The 15456-nt window shown below is 41.0% G+C and overlaps 1 protein-coding gene across 1 annotated transcript in view; it reads left to right on the top strand.

The window, feature by feature from the left end:
- EIF4G1 (eukaryotic translation initiation factor 4 gamma 1) overlaps positions 1-15456 on the top strand; it is a gene marked incomplete in the record, with an annotated part of 460856 nt that overhangs the window by 312351 nt on the left and 133049 nt on the right.

The raw sequence follows: 15456 nt of genomic DNA on the forward strand, positions 1-15456 counted from the left end.
CCATTCGAACATCCAAATCTGGTCTCCCTCCAGCTGACGGCTTGGAGATTGAACGCTTGATTCTATCAAAGCGTGGATTTTCAGATTCTGTGATAGATACTCTGGTTCAAGCCAGAAAACCGGTAACTAGAAAAATTTACCATAAAATATGGAAAAGATATATCTGCTGGTGTGAATCCAAGGGATTCCCATGGAATAAGATAAAGATTCCTAAGATCCTTTCCTTTCTACAAGAAGGTTTGGATAAGGGATTATCAGCGAGTTCTCTAAAGGGACAGATTTCTGCTTTATCTGTCTTGTTACACAAACGACTGGCAGCTATGCCAGATGTACAAGCATTTGTTCAGGCTCTGGTTAGGATCAAGCCTGTTTACAGACCTTTGACTCCTCCCTGGAGTTTAAATCTAGTTCTTTCAGTTCTTCAAGGGGTTCAGTTTGAACCTTTACATTCCATAGATATTAAGTTTTTATCTTGGAAAGTTTTGTTTTTGGTTGCTATTTCTTCTGCTAGAAGAGTTTCTGAGTTATCTGCTCTGCAGTGTACTCCGCCCTATCTGGTGTTCCATTCAGATAAGGTTGTTTTGCGTACTAAGCCTGGTTTTCTTCCAAAGGTTGTTTCCAACAAAAATATTAACCAGGAGATAGTTGTACCTTCTTTGTGTCCGAATCCAGTTTCAAAGAAGGAACGTTTGCTACACAATTTAGATGTAGTCCGTGCTCTAAAATTCTACTTAGAAGCTACAAAAGAGTTCAGACAAACATCTTCTCTGTTTGTCATCTATTCTGGTAAAAGGAGAGTTCAAAAAGCAACTTCTACCTCTCTTTCCTTTTGGCTTAAAAGCATCATCAGATTGGCTTATGAGACTGCCGGACGGCAGCCTCCTGAAAGAATCACAGCTCACTCCACTAGGGCTGTGGCTTCCACATGGGCCTTCAAGAAAGAGGCTTCTGTTGATCAGATATGTAAGGCAGCGACTTGGTCTTCACTGCACACTTTTGCCAAATTTTACAAATTTTATACTTTTGCTTCTTCGGAGGCTATTTTTGGGAGAAAGGTTTTGCAAGCCGTGGTGCCTTCCGTTTAGGTAACCTGATTTGCTCCCTCCCTTCATCCGTGTCCTAAAGCTTTGGTATTGGTTCCCACAAGTAAGGATGACGCCGTGGACCGGACACACCAATGTTTGAGAAAACAGAATTTATGCTTACCTGATAAATTACTTTCTCCAACGGTGTGTCCGGTCCACGGCCCGCCCTGGTTTTTTAATCAGGTTTGATGAATTATTTTCTCTAACTACAGTCACCACGGCACCCTATGGTTTCTCCTATATTTTCCTCCTGTCCGTCGGTCGAATGACTGGGGTGGGCGGAGCCTAGGAGGGACTATATGGCCAGCTTTGCTGGGACTCTTTGCCATTTCCTGTTGGGGAAGAGATATTCCCCACAAGTAAGAATGACGCCGTGGACCGGACACACCGTTGGAGAAAGTAATTTATCAGGTAAGCATAAATTCTGTTTTTCATCCCGGGGAGTGGGAACTCCATCCGGAGGTGTTTTCCAGCTTGACCCTCAAATGGGGCGGCTGGATCTCATGGCATCTCGGCAGAATGCCAATCTCCCGAGGTACGGTTTGAGGTCAAGGGATCCACAGGCCATCCTGATAGATGCTCTGGCGGTCCCTTGGAATTTGTCTAGCATACCTGTTTCCTCTGTTCGCTCTCCTTCCATGAGTCATTGTTCGTGTCAAGCAGGAGAGGGCGTCTATTCTCATAGCACCGGCGTGGCCTTGCAGGATCTGGTATGCGCAGACCTAGTGGAAATGTCATCTCTTCCACCTTGGAGACTACCTCTGAGGAAGGACCTTCTACTTCAGGTTCCAAAAAAATTTCACTTCTCTGAAGCTGACTGCTTGGAGATTAAACGCTTAATTTTTTCTAAGCGTGGGTTTTCTGAATCACTCAATGAGACTTTGATCAAAGCTTGAAAGCCTGTGACAAAGATTTACCATAAGATATGGCGTAAATATAATCTGTATTGGTGTGAATCCAGAGATTACTCCTTGGAGTCGTCAGGATTCCTAGAATGTTGTCGTTCCTCCAGGAAGGTCTGGTGAAGGGTTTATCAGCAAGTACTCTGAAGGCTCAGATCTCTGCTTTGTCTATTTTGTTGCATAAGCGTCTGGCAGACGTGCAATCTTTTTTTCAGGCCTTGGTCAGAATCAGGCCTTTGTTTAAACCTGTTACTCCTCCATGGAGTCTTAACCTTGCTTTTAAAGTTTTACAGCAGGCTCCGTATGAGCCTATGCATTCCTTAGATATTAAGAGGTTATCTTGGAATGTTTTGTTTCTTGTTGACATTTCTTCTGCTCGAAGAGTCTCAGAACTCTCGGTGCTGCAGTGTGATTCCCCTCATCTTTCATGCTGATAAGGTGGTTCTTCGTACTAAGTTAGGTTTCCTTCCTAAAGTTGTTTCGGACAGGAATATTAATCAGGAAATCGTTTTTCCTTCTTTGTGTCCTGATCCTTATAAGGAGCGTTTGCTGCACAATCCAGATATTGTGCGTACGCTGAAATTCTATTTGCAGGCAACTAAGGCCTTTCGCCAGGCTTCTGGTTTGTTTGTTTCTCTGGGAAACACATTGGTCAGAAAACTACGGCTACTTTCGCTTTGGCTGAAGAGTATTATTCGTTTGGCCTATGAGACTGCTGGACAGCATCCTCCTGAGAGAATTACAGCTCATTCCACGAGGAATGGGCCTTCAAAAATGAAGCTTCTGTGGAACAAGGCTGCAACTTGGTCCTCTGCATCATTTTCTAAATTTTTATACTTTTACTTTGGCTGAGGCTTCTTTTGGGAGAAAACATAATTTATGTAAGAACTTACCTGATAAATTCATTTCTTTCATATTAGCAAGAGTCCATGAGCTAGTGACGTATGGGATATACATTCCTACCAGGAGGGGCAAAGTTTCCCAAACCTCAAAATGCCTATAAATACACCCCTCACCACACCCACAAATCAGTTTAACGAATAGCCAAGAAGTGGGGTGATAAGAAAAAAGTGTGAAAGCATAAAAAATAAGGAATTGGAATAATTGTGCTTTATACAAAAAAATCATAACCACCACAAAAAAGGGTGGGCCTTTATCAGGTAAGTTCTTACATAAATTATGTTTTCTTTCATGTAATTAGCAAGAGTCCATGAGCTAGTGACGTATGGGATAATGACTACCCAAGATGTGGATCTTCCACGCAAGAGTCACTAGAGAGGGAGGGATAAAATAAAGACAGCCAATTCCGCTGAAAAAAATCCACACCCAAAATAAAGTTTAAATCTTATAATGAAAAAAACTGAAATTATAAGCAGAAGAATCAAACTAAAACAGCTGCCTGAAGTACTTTTCTACCAAAAACTGCTTCAGAAGAAGAAAACACATCAAAATGGTAGAATTTAGTAAAAGTATGCAAACTGAAGCTTCATTCCTATACGCCCAGGAAGTAGAAACTGACCTAGTAGAATGAGCTATAATCCTTTGAGGCGGAGTTTTACCCGACTCGACATTGGCATCTTGGTTAAAATCTTTGTTTCATCATGCCTAAGAAATGGCAGAAGCCTTCTGACCTTTCCTAGAACCGGAAAAGATAACAAATAGACTAGAAGTCTTTCGGAAATCCTTAGTAGCTTCAACATATTTCAAAGCTCTAACTACATCCAAAGAATGCAACGATTTCTCCTTAGAATTCTTAGGATTAGGACACAATGAAGGAACCACAATTTCTCTACTAATGTTGTTAGAATTCACAACCTTAGGTAAAAATTTAAAAGAAGTTCGCAACACCGCCTTATCCTGATGAAAAATCAGAAAAGGAGACTCACAAGAAAGCAGATAATTCAGAAACTCTTCTAGCAGAATAGATGGCCAAAAGAAACAAAACTTTCCAAGAAAGTAATTTAATGTCCAGCGAATGCATAGGTTCAAACGGAGGAGCTGGAAGAGCCCCCAGAAATTCAAACTCCAAGGAGGAGAGATTGACTTAATAACAGGTTTTATACGAGCCAAAGCTTGTACAAAACAATGAATATCAGGAAGACTAGCAATCTTTCTGTGAAAAAGAACAGAAAGAGCAGAGATTTGACCTTTCAAGGAACTTGCAGACAAACCTTATCCAAACCATCCTGAAGAAACTGTAAAATTCTAGGAATTCTAAAAGAATGCCAAGAAAAATGATGAGAAAAATACCAAGAAATGTAAATCTTCCAGACTCGATAATATATCTTCCTAGATACAGTTTTACGAGCCTGTAACATAGTATTAATCAGAGTCAGAGAAACCTCTATGACTGAGAATCAAGCGTTCAATCTCCATACCTTCAAATTTAAGGATTTGAGAACCTGATGGAAAAAAGGACCTTGCGATAGGTCTGGTCTTAACGGAAGAGTCCACGGTTGGCAAGTGGCCATCTGGACAAGATCCGCATACCAAAACCTGTGAGGCCATGCTGGAGCCACCAGCAGAATAAACTAACGTTCCTTTAGAATCTTGGAAAAAGAACTATAGGCGGAAAGATATAAGCAGGATGATACTTCCAAGGAAGTGACAATGCATCCACTGCTTCCGCCTGAGGATCCCTGGATCTGGACAGATACCTGGGAAGCTTCTTGTTTAGATGAGAAGCCATCAGATCTATTTCTGGAAGTCCCCATATTTGAACAATCTGAAGAAATACCTCTGGGTGAAGAAACCATTCGCCTGGATGTAGCGTTTGGCGACTGAGATAATCCGCTTCCCAATTGTCTATACCTGGGATATGAACCGCAGAAATTAGACAGGAGCTGGATTTCGCCCATACAAGTATTCGAGAGACTTCTTTCATAGCCAGAGGACTGTGAGTTCCTCCTTGATGATTGACCTATGCCACGGTTATGACATCGTCCGTCTAGAAACAAATGATCGACTCTCTCTTTAGAAGAGGCCACGACTGAAGAGCTCTGAAAATTGCACGGAGTTCCAAAAATGTTGATTGGTAATCTCGCCTCCTGAGATTCCCAAACCCCTTGTGCTGTCAGAAACCCCCATACAGCTCCCCAACCTGTCAGACTTGCATCTGTTGAGATCACAGTCTAGGTTGGAAGAACAAAAGAAGCCCCCTGAACTAAACGATGGTGGTCTGTCCACCACGTCAGAGAGTGTCGAACAATCGGTTTTAAAGATATTAATTGAGATATCTTTGTATAATCCCTGCACCACTGGTTCAGCATACAGAGCTGAAGAGGTCACATGTGAAAACGAGCAAAGGGGATCGCGTCCAATGCAGCAGTCATAAGATCTAGAATTTCCATGCATAAGGCTACCGAAGGGAAAGATTGAGACTGAAGGTTTCGATAAGCTGAAACCAATTTCAGACGCCTCTTGTCCGTCATAGACAGAATCAAGAACACTGAATCTATCAGGAAACCTAAAAAGGTTACCCTTGTCTGAGGAATCAAACAAACTTTTTGGTAAATTGATCCTCCAACCATGTTCTTGAAGAAACAACACATAAAAGACTGGAAAGGTTCTTTCTAGTGAAAATGAGCAAAGGGAATTGAATCCAATGCTGTGGCCATAAGACCTAAAACTTCTATGCATATATAGCAACTGAAGGAAATAATAGAGACTAAAGGTACCGATAGACGGAACCCAATAACATTATCCCTTGTCTGATAGAGACAAGGACAGTGACACAAACTATCTGGAAACCTAAAAATGGTGACCCTTGTGTGAGGAATCAAGAGCTTTTGAAAAAAGATCCTTTAACTATGTCCTGTAGAGTAAGTGAATCATATGAGATTCCGCATCCTCAGAAAATAATCTGAATGAAAACAGAAAAATGAAAATATGCATTTATTGTATCTAATGAAAACAAATAATGCTATCAATGACCATAAAAAGGCAAAATAGTTTGAATAAAACGCCAAAACCCGGTTCCTCAAAAGGAACTGGAAGAAATACCCCAGAAGTTTCCAGGTCTGAGCAGCGCTTGAACCCCATGGGTGCCCAGCCATGCTTTAACAGTACCCAAAATATATAGGACAGAAACACAGTTAAAGAAAGTGTTAGCCTTACTGGAATAAAATCAAAGAAATTTGGACAAAATAAATTTCAAAGAAGCCTTAACCTGCCCCTTACCAGCCAAGCTGGAATACGGCACGTACATCGCAAAATTAGGGAGCTGATTTCGAACTCCAAATATAGACATGTTACTTGGGAAAGAACTCAGGAATTCGTTCCTTAAAGTGAAGGTAAACTTCGCCTGTTTCGATTAGTGGCAATGTAAATACTTAAAATAATTAAAATGATGAATTAAAGTTCCTCTAATTTTATATTATATTTACAGAGTTATAAGCCTGTTTGCAATTCCGAATCGTTTCCAAACAGCCCGGTTTTCTTCTGTTAAGTGTGATCAGTCCACGGGTCATCATTACTTCTGGGATATTACTCCTCCCCAACAGGAAGTGCAAGAGGATTCACCCAGCAGAGCTGCATATAGCTCCTCCCCTCTACGTCACTCCCAGTCATTCTCTTGCACCCAACGACTAGATAGGATGTGTGAGAGGACTATGGTGATTTTATTTAGTTTTATTCCTTCAATCAAAAGTTTGTTATTTTTTAATAGCACCGGAGCGTGTTATTCCTTCTCTGGTAGAATTTGAAGAAGAATCTACCAGAGTTTTTACTATGATTTTAGCCGGAGTTGTTAAGATCATATTGCTGTTTCTCGGCCATCTGAGGAGAGGTAAACTTCAGATCAGGGGACAGCGGGCAGATTAATCTGCAAATAGGTATGTAGCAGCTTTTATTTTCTGACAATGGAATTGATGAGAAAATCCTGCCATACCGATATAATATCATGTGTGTATATTTTACATTTGAGTATTCTGGGGAATGGTACTTCACTGGAATTACACTGTGTTTATAAGACTTTAGCCTATTTGTAAGCAACAGGCTTTTTAATAACTTTTAATTTATGTTAAACGTTTTTGCTAGAATGTAAAATCGTTTTCATTTTCTGAGGTACTGGGTGAATAAAATGTTTGGGCACTATTATTCCACTTGGCAGTTGCTTGATCTAATTCTGACAGTTTACTGATCTCTCTCACTGTTGTGTGTGAGGGGGAGGGGCCTTTTTTTTTTTTTGGCGCTTTTGCTACGCATCAAAAATTTCAGTCAGAAGCTCATTGTTTTTCCTGCATGTTCCGGTTCATCTCTACAGAACTCACGGGTCTTCAAAACTTGTTTTGAGGGAAGTAATCTTCACAACAGAGCTGTGAGATTGTAGTTGACTGTGATAAAAAACGTTTATTCTTTAACTTTTTTTTCTGCCATCAGGGTTAGTTATTCTTTGCTAATGGGAACAAGCCTTTGCTAAAATTGTGTTTTGTTTTACAAAGATTGATGCTGTAACCTTTTCTGTTTATTAATTTCAACTGTCATAAATCTTTCTGTGCTTCTTAGGCACAGTACGTTTTTCATTGTATTTTACTTGAATAATATTTCCAAGTTGCAAGTTTAGTTGCTAGTGTGTTAAACATGTCTGATTCAGAGGAAGAGACCTGTACTATTTGTGCTAATGCCAAAGTGGAGCCCAATAGAAATGTATGTACTAACTGTATTGATGCTACTTTAAATAAAAGTCAATCTGTACAAATTGAACAAATTTCACCAAACAACGAGGGGAGAGTTATGCCGACTAACTCGCCTCACGTGACAGTACCTGCATCTCCCGCTCGGGAGGTGCACGATATTGTGGCGCCCAGTACATCTAGGCGGCCATTACAAATAACATTACAAGATATGGCTACTGTTATGACTGAGGTTTTGGCTAAATTACCAGAGCTAAGAGGCAAGCGTGATCACTCTGGGGTGAGAACAGAGTGCGCTGATAATGCTAGGGCCATGTCAGATACTGCGTCACAACTTGCAGAACATGAGGACGGAGAGCTTCATTCTGCGGCTGACGGTTCTGATCCAAACAGATTGGATTCAGATATTTCAAATTTTAAATTTAAGCTGGAAAACCTCCGTGTATTACTAGGGGAGGTGTTAGCGGCTCTGAATGATTGTAACACAGTTGCAATACCAGAGAAAATGTGTAGGTTGGATAAATATTTTGCTGTACCAACGAGTACTGACGTTTTTCCTATACCTAAGAGACTAACTGAAATTATTACTAAGGAGTGGGATAGACCCGGTGTGCCGTTCTCACCCCCTCCGATATTTAGAAAGATGTTTCCAATAGACACCATCACACGGGACTTATGGCAAACGGTCCCTAAGGTGGAGGGAGCAGTTTCTACTTTAGCTAAGCGTACCACTATCCCGGTGGAGGATAGCTGTGCCTTTTCAGATCCAATGGATAAAAAGTTAGAGGGTTACCTTAAGAAAATGTTTGTTCAACAAGGTTATATATTGCAACCCCTTGCATGCATTGCGCCGATCACGGCTGCAGCGGCATTCTGGATTGAGTCTCTGGAAGAGAACATTAGTTCAGCTACTCTGGACGACATTACGGACAGGCTTAGAATCCTTAAGCTAGCTAATTCATTCATTTCGGAAGCCGTAGTACATTTAACTAAACTTACGGCTAAGAATTCCGGATTCGCCATTCAGGCGCGCAGAGCACTGTGGCTAAAATCCTGGTCAGCTGATGTTACTTCTAAGTCCAAATTACTTAATATACCTTTCAAAGGGCAGACCTTATTTGGGCCCGGTTTGAAAGAAATTATCGCTGACATTACAGGAGGTAAGGGCCACGCCCTACCTCAAGACAGAGCCAAACCTAAGGCTAGGCAGTCTAATTTTCGTTCCTTTCGGAATTTCAAAGCAGGAGCAGCATCAACTTCCTCTGCTCCAAAACAAGAGGGATCTGTTGCTCGCTTCAGACAAGGCTGGAGACCTAACCAGTCTTGGAACAAGGGCAAGCAGGCCAGGAAACCTGCTGCTGCCCCTAAGACAGCATGAATTGAGGGCCCCCGATCCGGGATCGGATCTAGTGGGGGGCAGACTTTCTCTCTTCGCCCAGGCTTGGGCAAGAGATGTCCAGGATCCCTGGGCGCTAGAGATAATATCTCAGGGATACCTTCTGGACTTCAAATACTCTCCTCCAAAAGAGAGATTTCATCTATCAAGGTTGTCAACAAACCTAACAAAGAAAGAGGCGTTTCTACGCTGCGTTCAAGAGCTCTTGTTAATGGGAGTAATCCATCCAGTTCCACGGTCGGAACAGGGACAAGGGTTTTATTCAAATCTGTTTGTAGTTCCCAAAAAGGAGGGAATTTTCAGACCAATCCTGGATTTAAAGATCCTAAACAAATTCCTAAGAGTTCAATCGTTCAAAATGGAGACTATTCGGACAATTTTACCTATGATCCAAAAGGGTCAGTACATGACCACAGTGGATTTAAAGGATGCTTACCTTCACATACCGATTCACAAAGATCATTACCGGTACCTAAGGTTTGCCTTCCTAGACAGGCATTACCAGTTTGTAGCTCTTCCATTCGGATTGGCTACAGCTCCAAGAATCTTCACAAAGGTTGTGGGTGCTCTTCTGGCGGTACTAAGACCGCGGGGAATCTCGGTAGCTCCGTACCTAGACGACATTCTGATACAAGCTTCAAGCTTTCAAACTGCCAAGTCTCATACAGAGTTAGTACTGGCTTTTCTAAGGTCACATGGATGGAAGGTGAACGAAAAGAAAAGTTCACTCGTTCCACTCACAAGAGTTCCCTTCCTGGGGACTCTTATAGATTCTGTAGAAATGAAGATTTACCTGACAGAGGACAGGTTAACAAGACTTCAAAGTGCTTGCCGCACCCTTCATTCCATTCAACACCCGTCAGTGGCTCAATGCATGGAGGTAATCGGCTTAATGGTAGCGGCAATGGACATAGTACCCTTTGCACGCTTACACCTCAGACCACTGCAACTGTGCATGCTAAGTCAGTGGAATGGGGATTACTCAGACTTGTCCCCTTCTCTGAATCTGGATCAAGAGACCAGAAATTCTCTTCTATGGTGGCTTTCTCGGCCACATCTGTCCAGGGGGATGCCATTCAGCAGACCAGACTGGACAATTGTAACAACAGACGCCAGGCTTCTAGGTTGGGGTGCCGTCTGGAATTCTCTGAAGGCTCAGGGACAATGGAGTCAGGAGGAGAGTCTCCTGCCAATAAACATTCTGGAATTGAGAGCAGTTCTCAATGCCCTCCTGGCTTGGCCCCAGTTGACAACTCGGGGGTTCATCAGGTTTCAGTCGGACAACATCACGACTGTAGCTTACATCAACCATCAGGGAGGGACAAGAAGCTCCCTAGCAATGATGGAAGTATCAAAGATAATTCGCTGGGCAGAGTCTCACTCTTGCCACCTGTCAGCAATCCACATCCCGGGAGTGGAGAACTGGGAGGCGGATTTCTTAAGTCGTCAGACTTTTCATCCGGGGGAGTGGGAACTTCATCCGGAGGTCTTTGCCCAAATACTTCGACGTTGGGGCAAACCAGAGATAGATCTCATGGCGTCTCGACAGAACGCCAAGCTTCCTCGTTACGGGTCCAGATCCAGGGATCCAGGAGCAGTCCTGATAGATGCCCTGACAGCACCTTGGGACTTCAGGATGGCTTACGTGTTTCCACCCTTCCCGATGCTTCCTCGATTGATTGCCAGAATCAAACAGGAGAGAGCATCAGTGATTCTAATAGCACCTGCATGGCCACGCAGGACTTGGTATGCAGACCTGGTGGACATGTCATCCTGTCCACCTTGGTCTCTACCTCTGAAACAGGACCTTCTGATACAGGGTCCTTTCAAACATCAAAATCTAACTTCTCTGAAGCTGACTGCTTGGAAATTGAACGCTTGATTTTATCAAGACGTGGGTTTTCTGAGTCAGTTATTGATACCTTAATACAGGCTAGGAAGCCTGTTACCAGAAGGATTTACCATAAGATATGGCGTAAATACCTATATTGGTGTGAATCCAAAGGTTACTCTGGGAGTAAGGTTAGGATTCCTAGGATATTGTCTTTTCTACAAGAAGGTTTAGAAAAGGGTTTATCTGCTAGTTCATTAAAGGGACAGATCTCAGCTCTGTCCATTCTGTTACACAAACGTCTTTCAGAAGTTCCAGACGTTCAGGCTTTTTGTCAGGCTTTGGCCAGGATTAAGCCTGTGTTTAAAACTGTTGCTCCACCATGGAGTTTAAACCTTGTTCTTAATGTTTTACAGGGCGTTCCGTTTGAACCCCTTCATTCCATTGATATAAAGTTGTTATCTTGGAAAGTTCTATTTTTAATGGCTATTTCCTCGGCTCGAAGAGTCTCTGAGTTATCAGCCTTACATTGTGATTCTCCTTATTTGATTTTTCATTCGGATAAGGTAGTTCTGCGTACTAAACCTGGGTTCTTACCTAAGGTAGTCACTAACAGGAATATCAATCAAGAGATTGTTGTTCCTTCTTTGTGCCCAAATCCTTCTTCAAAGAAGGAACGTCTACTGCACAACCTGGACGTAGTCCGTGCTCTAAAATTTTACTTACAGGCAACTAAGGAATTTCGACAAACGTCTTCTCTGTTTGTCGTTTACTCTGGTCAGAGGAGAGGTCAAAAGGCTTCTGCTACCTCTCTTTCTTTTTGGCTTCGTAGCATAATTTGTTTAGCTTATGAGACTGCTGGACAGCAGCCTCCTGAAAGAATTACAGCTCATTCTACTAGAGCTGTGGCTTCCACTTGGGCCTTCAAGAATGAGGCCTCTGTTGAACAGATTTGCAAGGCTGCAACTTGGTCTTCGCTTCATACTTTTTCCAAATTTTACAAATTTGACACTTTTGCTTCCTCGGAGGCTATTTTTGGGAGAAAGGTTCTTCAGGCAGTGGTTCCTTCTGTATAAAGAGCCTGCCTATCCCTCCCGTCATCCGTGTACTTTTGCTTTGGTATTTGTATCCCAGAAGTAATGATGACCCGTGGACTGATCACACTTAACAGAAGAAAACATAATTTATGCTTACCTGATAAATTCCTTTCTTCTGTAGTGTGATCAGTCCACGGCCCGCCCTGTTTTTAAGGCAGGTAAATATTTTTTAGGTTATACTCCAGTCACCACTACACCCTTGGCTTCTCCTTTCTCGTTGGTCCTTGGTCGAATGACTGGGAGTGACGTAGAGGGGAGGAGCTATATGCAGCTCTGCTGGGTGAATCCTCTTGCACTTCCTGTTGGGGAGGAGTAATATCCCAGAAGTAATGATGACCCGTGGACTGATCACACTACAGAAGAAAGGAATTTATCAGGTAAGCATAAATTATGTTTTTTTTGGGGGGGGGTTTGGTCCGGTCACGTTCTTGAACCAGCCAATAGTGAGTCTGGCCGTTAGGCGGCCGTCATTTGACGTCAGAACAATGCTGTAAGTTGTGGGCGCATGCGTTGGCATTATTTCCTTATACTTCCTACCCGGGCTCGCTCCAGTTTTGCGCATGCGCAATTAGGTAAGAGACCAGCAAACATTGACTCCGTCCTTTATTTAAAAACAAATTGAAACGGTTACTGCGGCTTCAACCTGTTTTGTTACATATCGAACAAGCGCATCACTTTCTTTTCATTCTATCGCAAGTAAGTCCTTTTTTTTAACTTTGCAAACACTTTCACTCACGCAGGCGCAAATAGAAGAGAAGCCGAGGTGTGCGCATGCACACTTTCAGGCAATCGAGAATGCGCATTTGATGTACGTATAGAGCGGGTGGGACCGCTCTGTACATAAGAGACTGTAAAATCCGGAAATTGATGGAGGGAGGAGCGAAGACCAGCAAAATACGTAAAAATCATTAGTTATAAATACAATAATACAGATTGAAATAATTTTTAAAAAAATAGCGATCACACTATATAGTATGTCAGTAATATAGTAAAGGTGAGACAACCGGCAAACTTTACCTTCACTTTAATAAGAACAACCAAACCAGTATAAGCTTAAAGTTTTAGTCTTAGAACTCAACCTTGAAGCCCAGAGTAACAGTTAAGAATTGAATCCAATTATAAAACAAATAATTGATTATCTTAGAACAAAAGAAATATGGATTTTTTATTTTTTTTTAAAAATCACAAAATTCTTCTAGCTAAAAAAGCTAAAGACATAGATTAACCCTCATTTGCGAAAATATTCAATAAAATGAAGACACAAATGAAATTATTAGCATGATAGTCCAGTTTAAAGGACCAGCCAATACAGTGGACTTGCATAATCAATAAATGCAAAACAACAAGACAAATGCAACAGCACCTAGTCTAGTAAATGTTGTCCCTTTAACAATGCTAAAATAAATCATAATCTGATACTTGATCTTAAAGTAAACAGAGAAAATGAAGCAATTGCAATATCCAAATAAATCACAGGACCAAGAAAAGTACCTGAAACTAAATAATTTTCCATAAATAAGATACAACTATCTAAAGGAAAATAAATACTATTTTGCTATAGAAACAATAGCATAATTAGTAGAAATAGAGAGAGCCCCAATAAATTGGAGAACCCTCCAAATTGAGTTTAACTGCTGGCAAAGAATATAGTTTAAAACCTTTGAAGAAGGAATAAAAGAAAATTCTCAGCCTATTCCATTCCCTAATATAGGGAATTGGAAAGAAAACCTCTGAAAACACAGAAGAAATAAATAGGCAGAAATGTCAGCTAGTCTTAAAGAACTAGTTACCCTAATATCCAAAATAATCAACACCTTTTCAACAAAGAACAAATGTACTTTAATAATAGAAAAATAATAAAAAAGTAGATTTGTTAGTGTCAAGAAAATTTCTGAAAGAGAAAAAAACATCAGAGAAGGATAAATCAGTATGTTGGTCATTTGAAACTTCAATAATTAAAAAAAGTGAAAAAGACCTAAAAATTTTATTAGAAGGCACGAAGTCAGACAAAGCCTTTAACATAGAATCAGAAAAATATTTCTTATAAGTCTTCTAAATATTTCTTGTAAGAAAAGAAAATATATAAAGCATAAATACTAATGGAATCTGCATGTAAAAGTATATCATAATAACTTATTACAAACCATAGCTAAAGATAAACATTTATAACATTTAAAATAAATTAACTTCGCTTTGGTAGAACTGAAACTCAGTTAAGCGTTTTTCCAGAAGTGGCTTCTGATTCAGAGTCCATCTGAGACATCTTGCAATATGTAATAGAAAAAACAACATATAAAGCAAAATTGATCAAATTCCTTAAATGACAGTTTCAGGAATGGGAAAAAAATGCCAATGAACAAGCTTCTAGCAACCAGAAGCAATAAATAATGAGACTTAAATATTGTGGAGACAACAATGATGCTCGAATTTTTTAGCGCCAAAAAAGCCGCCCACATTATTTGGCGCCTAAATGCTTTTGGCGCCAAAAATGGCGCCACATCCGGTAACGCTGACATTTTTGGCGCAAAAACGTCAAAAAATTACGCAACTTCCGGCGACACGTATGACGCCGGAAATGACAAGAAAATTTTTGCGCCAAGAAAGTCCGCGCCAAGAATGACGCAATAAAATGAAGCATTTTCAGCCCCCGCGAGCCTAACAGCCCACAGGAAAAAAAGTCAAATTTTAAGGTAAGAAAAAATTGAATTATTCATATGCATTATCCCAAATATGAAACGGACTGTCTGAAAATAAGGAACGTTGAACATCCTGAATCAAGGCAAATAAATGTTTAAACACATATATTTAGAACTTTATATAAAAGTGCCCAACCATAGCTTAGAGTGTCACAGAAAATAAGACTTACTTACCCCAGGACACTCATCTACATGTAGTAGAAAGCCAAACCAGTACTGAAACGAGAATCAATAGAGGTAATGGTATATATGAGTATATCGTCGATCTGAAAAGGGAGGTAAGAGATGAATCTCTACGACCGATAACAGAGAACCTATGAAATAGACCCCGTAGAAGGAGATCATTGAATTCAAATAGGCAATACTCTCTTCACATCCCTCTGACATTCACTGCACGCTGAAAGGAAAACCGGGCTCCAACCTGCTGCGGAGCGCATATCAACGTAGAATCTAGCACAAACTTACTTCACCACCTCCACAGGAGGCAAAGTTTGTAAAACTGATTTGTGGGTGTGGTGAGGGGTGTATTTATAGGCATTTTGAGGTTTGGGAAACTTTGCCCCTCCTGGTAGGAATGTATATCCCATACGTCACTAGCTCATGGACTCTTGCTAATTACATGAAAGAAAGGTTCTTCAAGCGGTGGTGCCTACTGTTTAGGTTACCTGTCTTGTCCCTCCCTTATCTGTGTCCTCTAGCTTGGGTATTGATTCCCAACAGTAATTGATGATGATCCGTGGACTCACCGTGTCTTAAGAAAAAAACAAAATTGGTTTACCTGATAAATTTTTATTTCTTGACACAGTGAGTCCACGG

Source organism: Bombina bombina, chromosome 4 (genome assembly GCF_027579735.1).
Source record: "Bombina bombina isolate aBomBom1 chromosome 4, aBomBom1.pri, whole genome shotgun sequence".
NCBI lineage: Eukaryota > Metazoa > Chordata > Amphibia > Anura > Bombinatoridae > Bombina > Bombina bombina.